General features: G+C 40.7%; 1 long non-coding RNA gene across 4 annotated transcripts in view; it reads left to right on the top strand.

The window, feature by feature from the left end:
- The window catches only part of LOC118690815 (uncharacterized), a 60,922-nt gene that overhangs the window by 19,729 nt on the left and 16,806 nt on the right, over window positions 1–24,387 (top strand). For all 4 annotated transcript variants that reach the window (XR_008508598.1, XR_008508597.1, XR_008508599.1 and 1 more), the window contains 3 exons: window positions 7,222–7,341; window positions 8,281–8,358; window positions 9,882–9,959. This is a non-coding gene — a long non-coding RNA (uncharacterized LOC118690815). The remainder of the gene's footprint in view (window positions 1–7,221; window positions 7,342–8,280; window positions 8,359–9,881; window positions 9,960–24,387) is intronic.

Below are 24,387 nucleotides of genomic sequence, written 5' to 3' on the forward strand. Positions count from 1 at the left end.
GCTGTCCCTTTGTCCCCCAAGTGCCAGCTCATGCACCGGAGGGCACCCATGGAAAAACTGCTCTGCACCAAGGTTGTTTCCAGTGGGACCGAGAAGTCCAAATAATTGGGAAATCAGATGAGGCTGTCACTGTTTCCCTGCTCTCAGTTGCATGTGTATGGTCTTGGGGGCCTGCAGTACTCAGGAGCCCAGATGGATCCAGCATCACTGATTTTCCAAGGTTTTCTGCCTCCCTCAGGTGGCTTTGCTTATTTCTTAGCATCAGTTACAACTTAGGGCTCTTGATGGACAAGGATGTTGCTGCTTCTCACCATCAAAAACTTCTCTGCCAATTTCTTTGACAGAGACAGTGTTCTCAGCCACTGAAATCAGGTCAGTAAATGTCCCCTGCTGAACAGAGCTGGGAGCCCTCTCCTCTGAAGCCAGCACCACAAGCAAGATCTAGGCATCCTGGGGCACTGTAATTTCAAGCAATATGTTTTCTTAATGGGCCAAATATGCTTTGCTTAATTTTGCTTTCAGTGCATGGGATTGTTATTGCTCAGTGGCCCCACACAGGTGTTTAAGCAGTTTTGTGGCAGGATTTTCCAGTAGCAGCATGAGGTTTTATTGACTGTTACCTCAGGAGAAACTTCAGAGGAAATGACATCCCCAGCTGGTTGTGATGGATGCATGTGGAGCTGTGGCAGAAAACTCAGGAGCCAGTGACCTCTCTGTCATTGTCTATCATATTTTGGGTAAGAATGCAAAGCAACTGTAAAAGGACACTGCTTTTCATGCAGTGAGAAGAGTTAGGAGAGATGAAGTTACTAAATTACTTGTTTTCCCTGAAAACTGTCGGCTTGTCAGCTCTGATAACATGAACATACTGAGGATAGGTCAATAAGTAAAATAAGTTCCATATTTTGTGAGGATTCTAGGTTGTAGGGTTTAATTTGGTCTATGAGTGTGGATTAAATGGTAGACTAGGGGAATCTGGCCTCTGTGTGGTAACCTAAATTATAAATTACACAGCTTTTGACACATAAGAGACATCTGACCCACAACTTGCCCTTGTTCCAGTTCCATAGTAGGTCAAAACCCAGGTGAACACCACTAATTTCTCCTCAGTGCCACCAGCCTGTACCTTGCCATCCATAAAAAGCAAACCCATGTACCTGGCTGTTTGGAAACCCAGCAGGCTCCACCCAGGGCATATTCCAGAGCCTGTGTCTCTGGGCAATGTCTGAGACTGTGCTCCACTGTTAGCAGCAATGGAAACAGGAGCTATCTGATCAAGACAGATAAATACATCTATTTCAGAATACATAATCTTACCACATATGTGAAGCAGTTTAATCATTAGCAAGTTGTCAAGCTTTTATTGAATGGAATTAGCCTCTTTATTTCTGGTCAGGATCAATCTTTTTTTCCCCTTCCCAGTACAATGAATGCTTATATGTTACACGTTGCAGCGTCTGGGGCAGATGACACTTGCCAAAGGGTTTGATGATCAATTCTGATACAAATCTGACATGAAGAAACAGGAGAGAATCTGCATCAGATGATCAGTGGGAGAGATAAATTCACATTTAATGCTTCTAAATGTCTGTGCATGTTATATCCATCTCAAACACAGCATTCAAAAGCAAGCACAGGGCACAAGATGATGCTTGGATGAGGACACAGAGTACAGGGGTGAGGGTGGCATTTCTCAGTGGAATGTTGTAGAACTGTGGGATGGAGAGCCTAGTTAGAATCAAGCGTGATATTAACTATAAAACTATGGGGCACAGAAATGGCCTCTTGCCCACCAACTGTGGCATACAGAGGTCATGGGCAGAATAAAAAAGACTTTCCATATTTGTCTATTCACTAAAAATCTCTGTTAAATTTGCACCTCCAATTTGGAGATGAAGGAGAGACCTATTACCAGTCCCAGACCTCGGAGCCATGCCTTCATTTACCACCAGTCTGCTTTGCTCCTCTTCCTTTCCCTTTCCAAGCAGGGCTGTAGATGAGTATTCATGAACACTCCTTATTATTTCTCCCCTCACAGTTGCTTTTTTCTTCCCACACCTGCCAACATTAGCTCCTTCCTTTGACTCACGCTGCTGTACAGCCTAATGCATGTGATCTCCATGCCAAGATGTTATTTCATTTCCCAACAAAGTTCTTTTGGCGTGGAATGAGCTGAGCAGCAAGAGCACAGGAGGGGAGGCATAGGCAGGGGTGGGAAGGGGAACCAGAAGGAACAGGGGCTCAAATTTATGTTGCCTCTGGCTTCACACACCCAAGTTGTGCTGTGTGTGTCCGGGGAGCAGCGTGGGTGGGTGGAGATGGCAGCAGGGGGTTCATCAATGGCAGGTTGCTGAATCAGGAACCCTGACACTTGTGAAGTACTCTGTCAGGAACATTAAGTATCCAAAAGTGATAAAGCTTCAATTTGCTAGTCCATTAGACTAATTACTGCAATAATTAAGTAACTACTTGATTAGAACTAATGGGTACCTAATTATCCAGGAGAAAAGTATCAGGTGGCAATTATCAGGTGGCAATTAATAGACTGGAGTTAATGTCTTAGCACTGTCTTTGTATGAATTCATAAGCAAGGTAAAGAAAACAAACAATAACTTATTAATATTTATTGGTGCCACAGTGTTTTTCAGCTTGTTTCATTTACACAGAACCAATTAGTGAAAAGACAGTTAGTGTTGCAAAGATGTAAAGTGACTGAAGCAGGAGTTTGATTTTAAAGGAGCAGGATCACATTAGCACTTATAAGCAAAGACAAATGGGTATCAGCCAGGGACTTGATTCTGGTGCTACTAATTCATCAACAGAAGAAATCAGAGTAATTGAACTCAGTATTAATAATGAAACACACAGGAAGGCAGTTCCTGTCTTAATGGGGTTCACTTTAGTTTTGGTCCCTCCCTGGGTCTCCATCAGCTTTTTCTACAGTGCCTGGGAACTGCAGGGACACCTCAGTGCACAAAAGGGAACTTCCTGCTGGCAGGGGTGGGAGACATGGCAATAAAACCCTCCAGATAATGCTGCCAGCTCTCTGAAGGAGACAGATTTCCTGAAGCCTGGGTGCAACACGAATTCCATCATGAAGGTGAGATGGTTCAGCTGAACTCCTGCCCGTTCACTGTGTTGGTGTAAAGAAATCACAACCAACAGCTCCATTCCTGGTAATTCCCCCTTAGCTCAGCACCCACTTGAAACATCACTGTGATCTCCTGCAGCTGATGTCCAAGAGTAAATTCAACCTCCTTTAGACCTCAGATTGGAGTGTGGTCAGTTTTTTGGGGGGAATGTCTTTTTTTTGTATTCTCTTTATTTTTTTCATGGCCATGCAAAGGTCCACCTTCTCAGATTACATAATTTGCTGCTGTTTCTTTGAGGTCAATTCAACTGTAGTGATTTTTGCAGAATGAAGCTATGGCCTAGGATGTACTTCCCTTGCTCTCCTCTTCAAATTCAAGGAGCTTTAAATCTCCCAGCAGAAAAATGAAAAATACCAGGGTTTTCTTTCCTACAGATCTTTATGATCCTAATGATCCTCTAAAATGGCTTCAATCCAAAAACAGTTGTGCATGCAAGTTGTCTCCTTGTCTCTCTATGGGAGAGCTCATATTAGCCATAATTACTCTCCTGAGTAAGAGTTGTTAAAGTGTGATATACAATGAACTCGTGACTGATTTTAGAGCACAGAATGAAGAGTTCCCTTATAAACCTCAATCCTTTGAAATTCAGCTGTTAGTAAATGAAAGACCAAATTCCAAGATGGCTTTTGCAGCTCTGCACAGTGCCTGGTTTTATGGAAGTGAAGGATCTTGCCTCTACAACAGCTATTTCCCCCCCCCATCCTTTTTTCCATGTTATAAATAAGTGAAAGGTATCCTAATCATATTTTAGACTGTGTGCAGAGTCAGATGCTAAACCATAATGTCTGTATATGAGAACATGTGGAATGATAAATGGAGATAAATCTAAAATTTATAGAACATGAACATTTGCATAAACTGCAATATCCAAACACATAGGCTGTTAAGTAACAATTGTCACAAAGGGCATAAAAAATTCAACTTTGTTTCATGGAAAGAACTCAAATTCCTAACATGATTAAGATAATATATCATTTGTTCCTATCTTATTAAAGGCGTAATTGTTGTTAGACACAGAAGTGGCATTAACTCTAATCTGGCTTTATATATGTACAAATAGGAGGGGAGGTGGATCTGAAAATTGATGCTTTTGGTGATCCATAGGCATTTTATTAATGTTTGAATAATAACTGCCTGGAGGGCCTGTTATAAATTAAAGGGACGAATTGAGATATAAATTTTTATGAGGACTAGTTATACATTTCCATTATGTGTTTAAAAATGAAGGAATTACTGTGAACACAGCAGAACTCACATTTATTTGAGGTGATTTGGATGGGAGGGAAGGTGCAGTGAAGGAAGCTGCATGCTGGCTGTAAGAAAGATGTATCTGTCCCTGTGAAAAGATATATCATATGTCATGCATGAACTCTCTTCCACAGCAGACTTTTCTCTGCAGCTGATTTCGCATGATTATTTATTTGACAACAGCAAGTGATGATATAGCAGTGAGTTTTAGGCCACTTAGAGAAGAATTCTTATTCTTAAATCATAGAGGATTTCCCAAACCCAACCACTGTCAAACTAGAGTTAATCTAACAGAGAAACCCAGTAATCTCCTTGGCATACATTTCTCATTATTCCTCCTGCTTGGGTATACACATCTTCATTTGCAGTGCATCTGTGAGACCAGCAGCGCTTCAGAGCTTCCTCCTGCCCTTTGCTGAGGCTGCTTTTGGGAGCTCAGCTCTGATTGCTGAGAAAGCAGCAGCTCCCCTTTGTTATCCAGCAGCACTGATGCCCTGGGAGATCCTCACACAGTCCCATCACCGTGCTTTGACGTGACAGCACAGGGGATGACAACCCAATACCCTCACTCAGGCAGGCTTGGCCCAAACCCACATGTGCTCATAAGGGAGAGGAGGCAGGATGCCAGTATTTAGACAGCCACTTAATATGTGGGGACCTGTTTTCCATGCCCTGATTAATTGGAACTGACCACAGAGGGCAAAGTGTCCTAGATGAAATCCTCCAGTGTTTGACCCCCGTTTAGAGGCTTGATTGCTCTGGACTTCAGTAGGTGCCAGCAAGCTTGATGCCTTGGAGGTCTTTATCTGCATTCTCTGTGCCTCAGTTCCCTGTCTGGCTCACAAGAGTGACTCACATGAGTGGTTTGAGGAGGAATGTGTTCATTGGGATGATATCCAGAGAGATGGCAATGTTGTTTCATCTGCAGACATCCACACCAAGGTAGCAGCTGTGCAAGTGTGTGCCAGGGGAGCTTTATTATAAGACACACAGCACAGGGGCCTTCCATTTTACAGCCTTTCATGTGAGTCAATTAATCAATTTAAATTTTGCAGGCTTTTTTTTTTTTGGTTTTTTCTCCCAACCCTCCCTTTAATTAGAATTGCAAGGGCTGGGCAAGTATTTTCTTTTTGGACTAGGCCTGATTCATTGGGAAATAAGACTTGAGGATGCTCTTGGCTTGTAGAGAGCCTGAAGCATTAATGAAGTTGATAAAACATCAAGACCCAGCTCAACCTTATTTTCCATCTTTGAAGCACCACCCTTGGCTCTATCACTCATGGAGATCACTGTGCACACTTGCATGGAGGTGGTTGGCATTGCCTTTCGATCTACAAACAGCATTATTTTTTTCTTTCCAATGTGGAAATGAAGTGGTCTACAAGAAATACGACCAAATGTCCTCATGGTTCTGATCCAGGTTCCTACTTTTAGCAGAGTTTTGAGTCTGGACTCTATTTCCAGGCAGCTTAGCCTGTGACAGTAAACCTGTTGTGACAGTGAGAGGAAGAAGGATCAGCTCCACTTGGTTCCTGCACAGTTGGCTCAGCTTTCTACAACCTCAGTGTTTTGTCTCCAATCTTTCAGCTGAGAAACACAATTTGTGACACTCCCAACCTTACTCAAATCAGCCTCTGTGTCTGCTACCTTCAAGGATAGTGCCATGGTTGTGTCTCTCTCTTTTTCCTGTAAAGTCATACAAACAAAGTGATTGTCGTGAAAATATCATCCAACAAGCACTGAAGCAGCAAAAATTATTCTCCCAGTCAATTGGAATTTTTTCTAGATGCATTACAGTGCTGGACAAGTGACTAATTAGGCAAGACTTGTACTGTCTGTTTTTCAAAACTATGTTTTTTCTGTATGTGTTATTGAAGGGACAGATTCACAAGAGTTTCTTTAGGGAAGATGCAGGGGAATGTTATAGAGAGTAAGTTCTATGACAGAATTAGCAAATGTATTAAGTACAGTGCCAATCTGGTATAGCAGAAATGACTAAATACCCATCAGGGCCTGTCACTCGTCAAGAAGTGAAATCTTAGACCCATTTAAGTCAATGACAAATGTTCACAGAATCTGGCTGCAAGTTAATAAATGTTTGGAGCCTGTTTAACTCAAACTCTGATATTTGTCAGATTAATTATTTGACTGATCTTATTGTGTGTCAAACAATTTCTTTGTGGAGCTAGAATGCTTTGTGTTGCATTATCTATAATTCTGATTAAGAAAACATCATGCAAGTATCGAGATATATCATTGCGAGTTTTATATCAGGTCATAGAGAGCTATTATATAAAATATTAAATAATATAATTAAATATGGGATTGTAAAATGTTCAAAATAGGCCATGGTTGAGGCTGTATTTCATGCCTTATTTTTTGACATTTCCTGATTTAGGAGTACTTTAATGTTCAACCTGAACTTTCTTTTATCATATTCTTTTTATTAAGCTACATTTATGTAAAAGGAAAGAAAATAACTCCACATGTACACCAATTCCTTCAGCTTACACTTGCCTTTAATACAAAACAGAGGATTTCAGGACTATATACATCAGGTGTTTTCAGCAAAGTAGCAGCAGCAAATCATAGACATTTGTCATTCCTCGGAGCTGTCTGACAGTTCTGACAATTCATTAGGCTGGGCTGAAAAGAGGTTTAGAAAGCGAAGGAAGGATCACAGGTAGTGGAGTTGCCTTTGCATGATCCAGTAATAGCTGATTTGTATCATTTTTGGTGATGGATACACTCTTCAGATTAAACTCAGCTGAATTTTCCCCATTTATTCTTTTCTTTTCTCTTTCTCTTTTTTCCTCAACAGGAGCTCCTGGGCACATTAGTCTAGATTTAGACCTCGATTTACCCCAAGGAGGAGATGCCCAGGAAATTCTTCCTGGAACCTCCTGATATTTGTGGCTTTTCAGAGCTAAGGAGAAGTGAAGTGAGTTTTGCTATTCAGTTTCTACCCAGTGAGGCTTTTCTTTTCCAGTGTGTTTGAGTTACAATCTTTGCCGTGGCCGTACCATGACATGTGCCATTCTTCAAAGTCAGAGTCACTCCTGCCAGGATCTATGCAAATCAAGCTTGTGCCTTTGTGCAGAGATAAGTGCCTCCATTATCCCACTCCTTCCACTTACTGATTTGCTTTTGAGACTCGTACACAAGCAATTTTTTGACTTAAAGGCGAATCCTTTGCAACAACGCTGAATCCGCAGAATAGGCCACCTGGAAAATATGTGATCTTCCATTGGAAAGCATTTTCCTTTTCCAGGTTGGTGGGCTGCTTCAAATCATGCAACCATGTAAAATGCCAGGGTCAGAGCCTGAGTGGGTGAGGAGATGCTGTCCAGCCAGGGAGCATCCCTGGGGTCAGGCAGATGATGGTCCTCAGGATCAGCAATATCAGGGAGCCTGCTTAGCTCTGCTGAGGATGAATAGCTTTCCATCTTCATTCTGTCTGTTTTATAGCTGCCACAGAAGAAGCAGTCTGAGATTGAGCCTGACCCAGTAGTATTATATGTAGGTCTTACAAGAGCAATATTTGCTCTTGATGACCATTGGAACATAGTCCTTTAAAGAACACTAAAATAACCCCAAAAGAAGGGCTTGTACACTGGCTGTTTTGGGGAGTTATTTTTTAACATGTGAAATTTTTCAGACCCTCAAAACCATCCGTAAATTTTAAGTACTTCCTAATTTATACCTTTTTTTTTTCTCCTCTAAGGTTCAAAGTGCTGAAAGCACTACCTCACCATACATCTTGGGTACAACCCCTTCTTCAAGTTTCCTACCTGTATCAGCCAAATAGAGAGATTCAAACCAAGGTTTTAGCTGGAAAATCTCAGAAATCCAAATTATCTCAGCCTTCTCTTTCTTCCAGTGTGTCTTTATGGGCCCAAAGTCAGTCTCTACCCTGAAGAAATACAGGCATTTCCGTGTGATTCCACATCCAGAACTGGTCAGTATAAAGCAAATAAATGACACTCATGGATGCTGGATCGTGTGTCACCTTGTCTGATGTGCCTTCAGATTTGTTGGTAGCTTTTGGGGAGTTTGCAGTGATTTTTGCAGTCAGTTTTGAGTGGCAGGCTGTATGTGTTGGTTTATAATTCTGGAGTTGTGAGTGTGGGTTGAACTGTTGGCATTAATTATTTTCAATAGTGAGTCAGAGCCTGAATTACAGGATCCTACCCATGGATATAAGAGAAAATAAAGAAACAAGTGGCCTTCCTCTCCCTCCCCTGACATAAGTCATATTTTGTCTCCTACGACCTCAGCTGGCCCTTTAAATTTCATATCAAACATTAGAAAGAAAGAGGTCAAAGTAAGAGCCCTGCTGGAAAAAAAACCCACAGCCAACCCAGATATGAACTATGGGAACTTGTCATCTTATCATCCTAATTGAAGTCATTCTGCAATGTATGACAGTCCATCATATATTCTGCCAGTCAGTGTGTCATACATGATGTGTAACAAGAGAGCTCATAAACCCAGAGGGGAAGCCCCTTCTTTTTTATTACTTTATTTGATCATTTTCATAAAAAGTCCCCTTGCTCAATACAGAGGGACGTGTTTATTAGCCCCATTAAAGCTTTGTCCATTCATTTGACACTGTGATTTACACAGCTTTACCACCAAAGGATCCCATTATTTCCAGTCTGGGGAGGTGTCTTTTTTTATTGTGTGATGAAAAGTAAGTATTTAATTCCACAGGTGAAGGCAAAGAAAGGGGAGGTTGTTGTCAGAGGCTCAGAAGTAAACAAAAGGATGCTTTAGGTATAATTGACTCAGAGAAAGAAAACATTCCCAGTAAATAGAGAAAAATAAATAAATAAAGATGCTCTTCCTGTGGAGTGGGAATTTAACTGGGCTCAGCTGAACTTTTTTTTCCCCCCGCATGCCTTCATTAAAAACAGCAGAATTTGGCAAAATTTCCCTCTGTGTTCTACTCATGAATGTTTCTAGAAAATATCAGCTTTCATACGCAAATATTCTTGAAGTGAAATTGGTGGCTTCCTTTGAACACAGCTAGTGCCTCAAATCCCATCTGCTTTTCCTACAACACGCCCACTCATTATCTAGCTTATTTGGCTTTATTTTATTTTTTTTAAAATGAACACAAATTAAGCTATTTAATCAAATATGTACATGATTACATGGCATTTTTGCATAAGAGTTATACACCCACGGAAATCATTAATCACAGATAACAACACTATGTTAAAATTAGACATTTTGTTTTCTTTTTGTATGCGTGTGCTTTTTAACATAATATCCTGCGTAGCTCTAATTTCACCTCTACTCTCATTTGAATAAATCAGGATTGTTTTACAACAAATTATTCATTTGTCTGTAGCTCTGGTAATTGGTATTTATGTTTAGACTCGATCTCAGAGGAATAAAAATACAGAACTTGAAAATAAAATTGGTATGGTTCAAATCCCTCTTATTCTTTTTTCTTTTCTGCTTTTTTTCTTGCAGAGAATGTCACCATGAATGTCCATTGGCAAACTGGATAAGAAAGAGTGTCACAGTGCAGGACAACCTAGAAGATGACAGGTATTTCCAGGCATAGCAATGATGAGATCAAATTCCCCTCAACCTGCCTTGTTTGCTGATCTTTTAATCAGATTCAACTTCACTGCAGCTACAGCACAAGGTTCCCTGACAATGTATGACAGCATGTGACAGAAAAATATTTTGATTTTTTTTTCTTTTTTGGTCATTTGATGCTATTTGAGATAAATCTGAAGCCCCAGCAGCATCTGATAAATCTACCAAACTACTTTAGTGGAGGTTTTTAACTATTCCTAATTGAACTGGAGGGTCTGGGGTTTGTGTTCATGTGTTTGTAGTGGAATCCAAACAGGAAAGCTGGGAAATGATCTAAACCCTTTGAGGTTAACTTGCCATGAAATAGCATCAATGACAGAAGAGGACATTATTAAAAAGGAGCCAACCTCACTCAAAAAGAACCACTTTATGAAGCCAGAGCCCAAAGAACACCCAGGGCTGTTTGTGGTCCCACAGGGATCGGTATTTCCTCCCCCATCTTCATCTCTCCAAATTTCCTCTGAACGGCTTCTGAGCTGAATTCTTCAGAAAGAAAAACACCAGCAAATTTTGAATGGGATTTATCAGCCTTTTCCCTACAATCTGCTCCGTATTCCTCTCACACCCATGTTCTTGCAGTGTCTTGGGGAAATGCTTGGATCACAGATAAGAGAGAACAAGGAAAGGAATGAAGCAAGAAACAAACAACAAAACAAAACCAGCACCCCCCCAAACTTTTTGATGAAACTCCTCTGTGAATCGTGTGTATGGTTACAGCAAAGTTAAAACTGCCTTCTCCTTCACCAGTACTTAATTCCTGCTTTTAAAATCAGGCTCCCTTTGATCTTGATGGTTGAAATGATCTGGAAATGAAACAGCCAGTGCTTTGCAGAAAATCTGGAGAGGGTCCCAGACATGGCTTTTACCTGGAAGGCTTCCAAAACAGGATGAAATCTCTCTGGTTTCAGAACAAATTGCAAGATTTTTTCTCTATGTCTAGTCCAACTGTGGAACTCTAGCCCTGATGTCTGTTGCTTCCCAGAGCACAGATGTAATAACCTCTGAGGTGAAATGAGAACGTTATTCCCCCATCTTCTCCCCTCTGCCTCCCCTCTGAGGGTTGAGGGCTGAGAGAATTTTATTACAGTGAAGGCTTAAAGTTTTGGGCAGACTTAATTTGAGGAGACAGTTGGTTATAACCCAGGCTAGGGCCATCTATGTGAAGGTTGGAGAGGACAGAGCACCAGGAGCATCTGTGACATCTGGATCCTGTTGAAAGCTCAGAAATATCTGCCTGGCTTCACGTGACCTGGCCCCAGAGCCAAAAGGGCTGAGAAATGTGGTTAAGAGACTGCAGCAAGCTCTGCCCTAGCAAATGAGTCCCACTGAGAAAGCAAGCACATCAATATTTCTTTGAGTCTGTTTCTTTTAGTGAATATATTTCCATATGTTGCATTAATATTTCTTTTATTGGGGCTTGTAAGTCCATCTGGTAGTTGTATTGGGAGGGCTTGAGCTGGCAGATCCCTGTGCTGCTGTTACACACAGATCTGGACAGCCCTTGCAAGGGTAAGTGGTTGGATAGGGACAACATCTCCTCAGCTGCCTTTTTAATTGGATGAACTTCTCAAATCAATCAAGATAACCTGGTTACTTATGTCAATTAGCTCCCACTGTGCCAATGTTACAACGTAAGTATGGGCTGAGTATAAGGTATAGCAGTTCACAGTAAAGAAACCTCTCAGACACTGTACAGTGTAACAACCCTGATCTAGGTGGTGTAAAGGAGGAAAGATACCTGGGTAACAATATTAAACAAAAAATGTGCTGAAATACCACAGTTTGCCAAGACAATAAGAATCACTTTCCTTTGCATGCATTATTAAGGAATTGGGGAATAATTATCTGCTTTAATACAAGCTTTTTCCTTCTGCATGATTAACTTCAGTGATATCAACAGAGAGTGTGATGACTCTGAAATGACAGCTCCTGGTAGCACGTTCTGGGATTAGCAAAAACAGGTTGTCACTTTACCCCAGTCAGGATCAGGCAGTCTCTGTGTGCCGAGTGCTGGACAGCAGAGCCACGTTCTGCACCAGACACCTGACAGCCCAAGTGGGCAGCAGGTCCTGCCTCCTGCCAGGTGGCTCCCAGGTCGGGCATGCAGGGCTCTGCTCCTGCAGGAGATTGGATTTCCTCAGGCAGCACCGTGTGATTTTTGGCTGTGCAGCTTCCAGACTGAAAGCACTCCGTGCTCCTCGTGCTGAGCTGTGACTCGCTCTGCTCTCTGCACAATGCACTGAGCTGATTTTAAAATAGTGTGTACTTCTAAAATGCCTGCCTCTAATGCCAGTCCTGTGTCTGGCTGCTCAGTGTGCAGAGTGACAGCACACGTACCAGCCCCTGGAGGGGATGGAGAGAGAGGTAGGACAAACACGCCAGAGCTCTGAGCAATGGTATGAAACAACAACAAAAAAAAATCCTTTCATTCTTACTAAAGTTGTAAAAAGTCTGTCGTGGCTTCTGTAGAAATTAATCAATATATGGAAAACTGCATATCAACTGTGGGGGCAGCAAGAATCTCTCCATAAATTAAAATATTGTGAGTTTCTAGAGCTAACTGGGAAAAGCACGGGGGTTATTAGCGAGGCTGTGGAGCCAAGGCAGAGTCCATGGAATTGGATCCTTCACTAGAGTCCATATTTTGTCAATGTCAGGATACATAAGAACTGTGAAACAAAGCAAATTGTATGTATGCAAGGAAACTAGAAATTTAGTCCTGCATCACAATCCTTTGAAAAATTCATATTAATTAAAAAAAAAGATGAAATGTCCACATATTTTTTTAAAGAGAAATAGGAGGTGAGAAGATTAATTCTCAAAATCCGTGAAATATACAGTGATGAGTTACTGGGGTTTGCAGTGAGGGGGGTGTTTTTGTAATTCTGTAGGCATCTCAGTCCTCTGGTGAAATGATGTATGGGGCAATCGTCTGGTAGGGGCTGATGGGATGTAAATGAAACTAATTAAGGAAATGTCAAACATAATTAATAAAACAGGTTTAAGTTGCAAAAGCACTGTCAGCTGAATGAATGGGGAAGAATGCCTCATTCCCATTGTTTTGGGGCTTGCTTGCTTATTTATATATTTCTTTATTTATTCCTTGCTCAGCCCTTTGCCCTCCCAGCAGCTTTTACAGTTGCACCATTCAATTAGATCTCAGAAAGCTCTTGGTAGGCTCCTGCATTTTCACCTTGCCCCCCTTGCGAGCTGGGGTCCCATAGAATAGGAGGAATATAAATTTGCCTTGTCGGCTTGCAGCCTGGGAAGAAGAAGGAAAAAAAATTAATTGCTAACTCCTCGTCTTCCCCAAGTACTACAGGACATTAACATAACCAATTTGCTTGAACTCCTCACTGGCTGCTTAATAGAGCATCTGACCAGCTGATAAGACCTGGGTGCTGCTGCCTATGATACCTTGTTATTAGCATTTTCATAATATTCAAATTTACAGCCCCATGATTCACTAGCCTCCATTCATTATTGATAAGTACAAAAAATAAATAAAAAAGGTTTATAAATAGCAAAGGGGGGTGAGCGACCTATAATTATGGCAAGCAAATTAGGGTGCATGGTAGAGTCAGTTACATTTGCCTAGGAGTAATGATGCTCAAGAACTTTTTCTCCCCAGGGACCAGAAAAATAATGGATTCCCTGGCAGCTGCAGATGGGCCAGGAAAGGCTGTCACCCAGGACGCTGTTTATATAAGTTAGGCAGAGCATATGGCTCCGTGTCCTGCCTGTAGCCACCTCCAGACATTGCAGTTTCAATGGAAAGAAATAAATACATAAATAAAAATAGCCCCTCGCTGGAAGGTGGTGGTGCAGGGATATGAGGAGGAGGAGAATAGAGGGGAGAAAAAAGCAAACAACCAAAGGGAGTCTGCTCAGAAGTTTCTGACGAGAGCAACCCCAGCAGCTCAGGGATCAAGTAGGGGTGATAGCCTTAAAGCCAGGGGCTGTTTAGCTGCATCACTGAAGAGAGAAAGATGAAATGTGATTTCTGCTAAAGCAAAACCTTTCCATGTTGCAGTCCAAGGCAGTCAAACACAAAAGCTTTGAGCCTGAGATGATAAAAATCATGATCCCAGTTGAAAGTAGGAGCTACTAGAAATAACCACTGGATACTTTATAATTTAAACCCTGTGGTTCTATTTCCATTAATCCAATCAAAGGCCTTTTTTTCTTTACTAATGAAACTAGAATGAAACACAAAAGGGAGGCTGACCTGTTAGCAGGTGACTGTTTCTTGCAAGTTATTCATTAAAAACACCCTAATGCTCTGGTGCTGAAGGAGGCTGTACCTATTTCTGTATAAATTAAACATAAGTGAGTTGGCTGAAAGATAAAAAAAAAAAAAAAAAGCTATTTCTCCTGACTCTCAATCCTTGTACAGGGTACATATAGAGGAAACAGCCCTTGCAGGCATTTGCAGTGGGTTGGGGACATTGATGTGCCAGCTGCCCCCAAATTTCTCAATTCTAGGTAGCTCCAGTTTTATTGTGGGAATGAATATTACCAATATGGTGCAGTCAACATACTCTAGATAAGAATGAGCCTGGGTTTGGCTCTTCTTGATAGAGCCAAAGCAGGCTCAGAAATAAAAGGGAAGAACTTTGGCAGGAAAACTGCAGTTCGGATGTTTTCACACTTTGTTTTTTTCTTTACTAAATTTAATTAAATTATTAGTGAATCTGTGTTGATTTGCATCATTCCATCCTTCTATTCTGATGTTTGGATAATGTGCCACTGGCTTTTCTTGTAAACACCAATTGGCCTGCAAATTTCCGAGCTACTTTTCCAATTATTCCTGTGTTATTTTCAGATACTCCCAGCTCTTCTATTATGCAGCAGTATTAGCAAGTATCCACTCTGAACTGCAGCCATGTCTGAATTTCCAGTTCTTGAGAACTTTCCTGCATCTTTGCAAAAAAATGAAGAGAGGATATTAGAGTAATCTTCCAATTAGCCCGCCTCAACAGCCTGTGCCTGGAGCCTTGTCCATTTTAATATGCCGCAAAAAGTGCAAACTGAAACTTATTCATCTTTATTTTCTGAATTGTGGCAAAGTTTACGAAGTGGACATCAGCTCAGGAAGGAATCCTCCTCCTGCAGCAAACCTTCTCCCCAGAACATCCCCAGTCCTGCAGAAGCTCACACCTGGACCTGAGCTGTCCATCTTCCACACATGCATTCATCTTCCAGAAACATCCTTAGGCATCCTGTGGGCTCTGCTCTGCCTTAAACCTCACATTAGCATCATCGGGGGAAAATATAAATTTAAACTGACACAGACTTGCTTGTCTCTTCCTTTGTGTTTAAACACAGATGGTTGCTTTTGTTGTGCCGCCGCATTTCAGCCAATGCAAGCAGCAAAGTACTTAACTGGAATATATATCTCTTTTCCTTTCCAAACATTCACAGCAGTGAGTTTTTTTTGTGGTGGTTTTTTTTTTTTGGTAGGTGAAGTATCATTCTTCAGAATATATACAATGTTTTCATGCATCTTAATCTAATCCATTAGTCCTTGTAATTTATTGTTAACTGCTTGGATGTAGGGGCCATGACAGCTTTGAGTAAAGCATTTAAGCAGGCATCTGCTTTGTATAAATTATAAGAACCTTGGTCACACAAGGTTTCAGACAGAGACAAAGGTCTCTTACCAGCATCTGTAGCCCTGGGGATGATAATTTTTTTAGTCTTTCTTTTTTACTGTAAGAAGCTTTGGATATTGGAAGCAGTAAAACTATCTGCAGACTTGCATTTACTTTTGTATTTGGTATTGTTAACAGCTCCAAGGCAGGAGTAACGTGATTGGCATGGGGTTTGGGAGCTGGAAAACACTTTGTTAGTCTCAAATCAGTTCCTTGGAGGCTAAAGCCCTGATTAACTATAACTGGAGTGGATTGTTTTAATCTGACTGCTGCAGTATTTTATGTCTGGTCATTTAGGCTTATTTCTGTAAATACTTCAATAAGCCCGAATCAATTCCTTCAATGTGTCCCTTTGTCTCCTGCCATCGGACATGGCATGGTGTCATGACACAAGTAAGCAGAACAGCAGGATCAGGGAAAAGATACCTTGTGCCACTGAGCAAGGAACTTAATTGTGAACAGGAAAGCAAAAACAAATTCTTAATATTATCCTAATATGTCCCAAAGCCCTTTCTCTCCTCTTTTGATTATCTTCCTGGTTTTTTGCCTGGTTATGAGATGTCTGAAAGGACAGCAAGATTTTGTTGGGGATGCACAGATGAGCCAAGGTCTGCTGTAGAAATGCGCTTACTGCCGTCTCACTTTTGCTGCTTAGATTAATTTGGCTCATTCCTGAAGGTTTCTGCATTGCATATTTCCTAACTAAACCAGAAGAAGTCTGCTGGAGCAAACTAATTGAAGCAGAGTACTCTGCATCTCACTTTGGCGCCATCATTCCATGCTGCAGACACACAGTTCAGAGTTAATAAGGATGCCATGTCAGGGATGCCACTCACCAAGGTGAAATGCAATGCAGTGGTGGACAAGCCTGGTGAGTGGTTTTCCTCTTCAAAAGTAGCTTGGAGACATGGCTTCACTCTCCTTAGTAGCTCTGGCTGCACAAAGGCAGAGCTGTGAAGGTGATGGGATCATAGCAAATCTACCCGAGTGCAGAGCTTTGGTTTAATTTTTTTTATATCAATGGCTGGTCTCAGCTCTAATTAACCTACTCCCCTATCAGTCCATTCCCTCCCCACATGCTGTCTTTTCCCCTTCCTCCCTGTGATCTCCATTTCACTGCAGAGATGGCCTGGCAAAGAGACATTATTCTATTTAGAAGCCGAGCACCTCACTAGGGGTGACAGGCCTGTTTTTAGGTCATTTATCTAATTGCTCTTTGCAGATAAGAATTAATTAGCCCGATTATTTTTCTTAGTTTTTGGATGGGTTCCCCACCTGGAGAGAAGAAATTCCTCCATGTCAGTGATTAATTGCTGAGCCAGAAGCTTTCTGCCTTGCATTTGTAATAAATGCCGACTAGTTCTTTAGGTCGCATTAGGAACCAGACAGATTGTGGTTAAAATGCACGGGATAATAAAGCATTTCTACAAACAAGATCACTGCCATTAGATTTTGATTAAATATTTTAATTTATCTGGAGGTTGAGGGACTGCGGGAATCAAAAGGTTTAAGGTCTCCTATTCCCAGCACTTTCTGATGAGAGTCGCCCTATAGCCCTTTGATCTAAACCAGATGAACCTCATGGCAATGCTTCAGCTCAGGATTTGGCACAGCTGGTTTGTCTCATACTGGTCTGAATGCTCCTAGGGCCGTGAGTGTGCAGCCAGCTCAACTCGCTTGTGATAACATTTTGTGAACTACAGGAGTCTGGTCGAGCTGAGGGAGGAAAGGTTAAGATTTGTGTGTGAAATTATGGCAGGCTCATATCCAGCTGCGTTTAGCACAGTAGAAATTATTTCATTCCCCCCTTTCCTTCCACTTTCTCTTCCCCTTCACCTCTTTTTTTCCTTTCCCTTTCCCTTCCCCCTCCATTTCCGTTTCCTTTTTATTTCCATTCCCTTTTTTCACCTTTTTATTTCCATAGGAATTCTGAGCATTGAGCTCAAAGAAAAATCTATTTTTTCTGCAGGGCCAACTAAAGAAAAAACAGTGGCCTCGATTCACAAGCTGGTCAGCCTAGGACAGGTCTCTTTTCCAGGATTATAGAGCAAGCCAGACAGTATGATCTCCTGTGCCCTTAAAACCTGATTTCTGACCTAGAAAGTTCATGGAAGAAAATTGGAGTCTTGCCATCTATTTTGCCGTGCTTGTGAACTGTTTGAAGCCCCTGATGTCCCAATAGGAGAAATTAATTGCTGGTGTTAGAGCAGCTTCTCTGATCACAAAAGATGTGGAGCTGCCTATGCTGTGGTGATCATTGCTGCCTGGGAGAGAGGAGGGTTGGGAAGGCACAGGGATGAGATCCTGGGTCCGAGTCCCTCTGTCCCACAGCTGAGAGGTGTTAGCAGGGCAGTATCAGGGCACCAAATAGCTTGGCTCTGTTTGTTGTCCAGGAAAAAAAAAAAGTAAATCTTCCTCTTGCTGAAACACTTGCAAAACATTTACATTGGAGAGGAGTAAACTAGGGGCCCTGTGTGGATTTTGTTAGTGGGCAGTTATTTTTCTGGGGATTTTGTTCGTTTGCTTTTTAATGGAAAGGAGGAAAAAAAAATGAGAAAACCTGAAAACATGACTATTTTTTCTCCTGACAAGTGGGCTGAAGACAGACGAGGAGAACTGATATTTCTCTAATGTATAGGAACAATATTGCATTGTGAAAAGTAACTTTCCATGGAACTTCGTTCGATTCTTACTCAACCATAGTATTTTGAGAATACCATTCCCAGCTGTGATTTAAAGACAGAAAAATCTAGTGCTACACTGATGGTTAGTCAAAAATCAATGCTTAAAAATTGCTCCTAACTTCAACTTTGAGCTATGGGACTACGAGAGCTATTTTGGCTTTGAGTATTGAGTAAAGCTCATGTGTATCAGAGATAGTTGATATTTCTCACTACCTACAAAAGCATCAAAATTATTTTATCTTTTCTTTTGGTAAATTGAAGTTTTTATTCTGGTCACCATTGCTGCCTGTATTTCATAACTAGACAGAAATACACATGCAAGACAGAGCACCTATTTTTTTTTTTCCTTACCAGATACCCAAGCAGAGTCAGATACTTGAATTCAGTGGGAGTCGAGGTGCTAAATGCTATTTTTGATCTTAGCAATTGGACCCCATTTTAACTAATATATTACATAATAATTTGGGAATAAAAACAACATCTCCCCATATCAGTGGGAAATTACATTACAACCCAGTTTTCGGATGTAGAAATGGAGTCCCTGTGAGTCTGAGCTTTTTCCTTAATGCCACAAAATGTGTCACTGGAAAAACTTCACACAAAACCTTAGCAATATCTGCTCTTGTTTTAAGCCCACACCAAACCATTTAATTTAAGTAAGATTTACCTCCCCCACCTGCAATGCCATTTCTGGCACTGTACATGAGGAAATTTAACAATATCGAGTGGCCTGAGTTATGATAATGAAAGATGGTTGCTAAGAAAAAGCATGATGATAGCCAAGAAATTAATATTACAGAGATGAAAATCTTCTTATAGACCCAAAATAATAGATGTTCTGTATCAATATATGACTAATCAGCACTCAAGGATTTATCTTTCAAATTACAGAACATGGTGGAGACATTTAATGCAATATGGTCTCCCTTCAGAGAGATACAGTATGTGACTAAATATCTCCAGTGAGTAATATTCACACTTACTCAAGTACTGTAAATATATCCCTGATAAATCTGGAGAGCGAATTCTTGTAAATTCTTGTTTAACACTGCAAGGAAGCTTAATAACTTTCCAATCTATCAACATGTTTTAATTTCCTACTGTGCAGTTTCTAACCGAAACAAGGCATTTAACAGAAGAGATTCAAAACTAATGGATAATGGGCTGTCATGTACTAAAAAACCTTGGTACCAAATGTGACACTGAATTGTGTGGGTTTGGGCAGGACATTTCCAAATGGGAATGTTTCATCGCTGCTATGCCTAATTATGCATGCATTTTTATGTAAAATTAAATGCATGTGCAATGTGCAGATTAAAATAAGAAAAAACCCTCTCTCCTAATAAGTGGGAATGGCTAAGAACTTGATGGAGGGTTGCAGCCAGGTGGCTACATCAGCCAGTGACACGTGTACCTACATGTGCTCCCTGAGGTCCAGAATCCAGGCGAGCAGAACACCCAGTAAAAATCATGCCACACTTAACAAAACCAACCTATTTTTAAGTGGGATTTAATAATGTTAACCTACATGTATTTTACAGGGCTTGGAAGGGTGCAGACTGGATGATCAGTAAATCCAGTTTATGTAATGTTTCAAGCCCCTAGTATGGGCTTTTTTTGCCCTCCTTATTTTAAGCAGGTACCTCAAAAAATTAAATCCAACAAACACGTTGGCATACACATATCAGGCTGGGCTTTTGGAGGGGGTAGAAGGATCAGTCTAATTTCTGTATCCTCTTTTCTGAAAAAGCTGCCCCTGAACTGGTGCTCAGTGGAGGATGCCTGTTGCAATGGTGTGCCCATAAGCTCATGCTGGTCAGAGACAACCAAGGAATTTTTGTTGTCTTGGGCTTGAAGGGAAGCAAGTTTCAGAGTGAACATGCCATTTCTGGGACATCCTCGGGATAGTTCTTCTTCCTTAAAGCATATTTCTACATCTCTGCCATGAGAGCAGAAGAATTCCAGTCAGACCCTTGAACTAACTGGGCCATGCAAGGCTGTGAGGAGCAGTAGGGAAATCAGCACAGCTCCTTGGAACCTGGTGTTGGCAGCCACACCACCCAAAATCTGAGCTGCCTGGTAGCTTCAGGTACTGTCACAGAAAGAAAATTCAGAAGTAATCAGAGTTGTGATGGAGAGAGGCCTGAATCATAACTGCTACTTTTGTGTGCTGCATGCATCAATCTTTACCAATAAGCTGAAATTACCTCAGACTTTTTATTTATAGGTGGTAATTGTCTTTAGCTAAGTATAATTTTTTCCCCTAAAACATTGGGACATTTTCTAGGCAGAGATTTGCTGTGGAGCTTTACACGAGCAAGTGCAACAATACCTGTACACTGTTTTATAAAATGTGCAAGGTTTTTTTTAAAAATATAAATTATTCAGTTATTATGATGCTGATGCTGCTGCTACTGTGTATATAAACGTTTCCAGTCCCAGAATGGGCATAAAATACTTACTGTGAATAGTAAACATGAAAGAAAACAACTGAGCTGAGAATTAATGATTCACTATTTCCTTTTTTTTTTTTTTTTTCCCTCAGCTCTGGGGGTCTCTACAAAAGAAACAGCTTCCTACAAGTGATAATGTTAAATCTTCTTGTTCTTCCTACTTGCCTTTTTCCTCTCTGGGGTCTTTAAACTTACTTCAAGCATTTGAAAAACTTCCCTAATTTTTCCTATAGTCCTCCAAACCAAGCTTCCATGGCTAGTGGAAGATGTTTTAATCTCCTGCTATGTGATAGAACTATCCAGTATTCTCTGTAAAATTGATCATATGTGATTTTTCTTCTCTCTTTTTAAAATTTTCTGCCCAAAAATATTATATAGGAAAATAAACACAGAAAACCAAGTACTCAAAGCATTACAAGAGACATGCGATAGCCCAAGGAATCAAATCATTATTTCCTGACCCCCTCAAGCCACCTTTTGCCTACCACAGTGCAAAGAAATTAAGAGTACAGAAAGGCACCTCCTTTTTGTCTGTTATTCATGTGATGAGGAGCATTAAAACAATTCACAGTAGTCTTTTAAATGCAAATATTATCAATATCAGCACTTTCATTTCAATAATACATTCCCAGACATCTCTTGTTATGATTCACAACTGTCTGGTGTGATCGAGCCTCTGGTAACTCTCTCAAAAGTTCTTGAGACTTATATTTATTTCCATCATTTCAGGACACTCTTTGTAAAGATGAATATCTTTTAATACCTCTTGCCTGGGTGCAAGGGGTGACCCTGATTTTTGCAAAATCTCATTTTGCAAAACACACGCTGAGTGTATTAAGGCCCTGATGAGATAGAGTGCTGGCTAGAGAAACCTTCAAACATTACTTTTTTTCTCCTCCATAAAGAGGAAAACTCTAAATGATATTGTTGATTAGATACAGCATATTGGTAAAGGTCTTGCTAGCTCTCCTGAGCATGTCTGCTTGACTTCTAAATTCACAGCACTAAAATGTTTTCATTCCCTTTCCCTTCACTCCCCACTTAATCCTTAAGCATTTTCACCTTAATCCAGAAGTTTTCAAATGCCCTGACAAACCAGCTAAATGTAAAGAAATAGCTGCTTCTCTTAGCTTTTTTTCCTGTCAATCATTTAAAACCCAGTGTAATGTGTGATGAGGATGACTCAGTTTGTAGAAAAGCAGCAACTTAGCAGTTGGCTAATGTTTTGTGAGCTGCTCAGCTTAAGCAGATGGAATACTTGTATTTCATATCTCAGCCCCATCCCTGATTATGGTTTTTTAGCAGTCCCAGGTACTAACTACCTCAGCATCAGAAGAGATTGGTGGCAGGCTGGTGTTCACAGCTTACTTGTGATTCTGGAAGGTTTTCTTATTATATGCAATAGTTCTGTCAGACAGGTGTTGGAGGGATGCATTTGTGCTTTGGGGAATAGCAGGTAAATTTATGCAGCTTTAAAGGACTGGCAGATTTAGCTGCCTACATATGATTTAAGGGCCTGATCCCAAACCCATTAAAATTAATGGGAGTTTTTCATTGACTTAGTTGGCTTTGGATTAGCTCCTAAGTGAATTTCCAGTAGAAGGCAAAATCCCAGCCAACAAAGCTGCTGATTTCTTGGCATCCTTGTCTCCTTTTAGTGAGCAGTGGCAGAGCTAAACCTTCCAGAGCTGCCCAGTGGAGTTATTCTGACAAACCCAACCTTTATCTGCAGACAGTTTTATCCCTTACCTGGTACTCCCAGAATATTTAAATAAAAAATGGAAAAAACAGAAATGTGGACTTTATTTAAATAAATCTGCCTCTCTTGCCTTAGAGTAGAGAATTCCTGCACCATGTTGGACCTAAGAGTTGTATAAACGTGTGTGCTCTCTGGATTTGGATATAAGTAGATAGCCTGGGAACAATGCAAGCATATTTTTCTAAACTTCTGTGCTGTTTTTCAGAAAAAAAAACCCCATGGCCCAGGAGCTCCTTAAAGAAAAGCTCTCTATGCATTGAATAACTCTCAGTGTGTTTTTCTTCCATGAATTTCTCCATAGATTGTTTTTGAAGCTATACAACCACCCCTAAATCTTTTTGCAAGGAATTTGCAAGTTGCCTTTGTGCTACGCAGACAGAAGTCTTGTACATTTTGAATATACCCTGTGCTAGTTTCCTTTGATGACTTTTAAATCTTGCATTACTAGAGACAGTGAACATTCATTATCTATTTGCCATTTCCAGGCCAGTCAGTATGTTAAAGACCTATCTCTGACCTCCTTATCCCTCTTCTAGGTTGTTCTTTTACAAGATAAAAAGTCTTGATCTATTTAGCTTAACTCAGAAACTATAATGTAACTTTTCCTAACCTCAAATAATTCAGGACCTGCAATTAAATTTTGTGGTCAGCTTGGATTCAATCAATACATTCGGCTTACTGGACACAATGATATTTGTTCTGAATTTTTTTTTTTAATACCAAAATTAGTCTGACTCCAGCTCCCTCATGAGATATTGCAGGGGGAGATAGGGGTGGGCAGGGGATCTGTATTTGGAGGATTCCTGACATTGCATTAGTTAATAATGAGGGACATATTAGTATTCTTAAAGTTCCTATAGTCTCTAAGCTTCATACAGAGCTGTAAAATAAAACAGCCATAGCCATTAATATGCTAATGTTATATGCTATGACCATGTTGCTGTCTCTCTTGAGTATCTCCCCAGTCTTCCTATCTCTTTCCACATCATATTAACACTCCCTGGGTGAAATCCTGACCCTGTTGAAGTCAATGGCAAAACTCCCATTGACTTCACTAGAGGCAGGATTATCTCCTCCAAGGAGCTTTATGGCTTCACTCCTGACTGCTTTGCTGTTTTCACATCCTACTGTATCCCCTACTTGCTCTCCCTCTTTTCTGATAAATGCTCACCCTCTTGCTATCATTTATTTTGGTCTTGCACTCCTGGTTCTGCACCTTTTTGAAGTGAGTCTGCCAGTGTGGAAAAGTCTTCCTCTGCTCTGCCTGCCCATTGACTCCCTCCTCCTGCTATCAGATCCTGCTTAAATTTTGTATGCTAATCTTTCCCTGCTAGCCACTGCATTCTCCTCTCCTTTCCCCGCATCCCATCATGATATAGTATATACTAACACTAAGAATAGGTGAAAATTGCCTGTCTGCCTCCTCAGATGACTTCAGACAAGGTTTTCATATGCAAGACATCTATAGCAAGGGAAATGCTTCCCAGGCATTTTCTTCCTCTCGTTTTTCCGCCTTGTATTCAGTCCTTGCATTAGATAGACCTGTAATATTAATTCCTTGCTGTCCAGCCTTATATTTTTAGTTTAATTTTATTATAGTTATGCACAGTTATAGAAAAAATAAATTGCCCTAAAATTAGCATGCTGAATAGGCTAAAGGAGTATTTAGAAATGAGCAGAGAACAATGCTCTCTAGATAATTTATCATGCAGGCAAGAAGAAAGAGTTGCCTTACTAAGGACTTCAGACTCTCCATGAATATATAGTGTAATCAGTAAAGAGTTTGCATGATCAAGTACTAACCAGAAAAAATTTGAAATACAA

Source organism: Molothrus ater, chromosome 13, assembly GCF_012460135.2.
Source record: "Molothrus ater isolate BHLD 08-10-18 breed brown headed cowbird chromosome 13, BPBGC_Mater_1.1, whole genome shotgun sequence".
Classification (NCBI taxonomy): Eukaryota; Metazoa; Chordata; class Aves; order Passeriformes; family Icteridae; genus Molothrus; species Molothrus ater.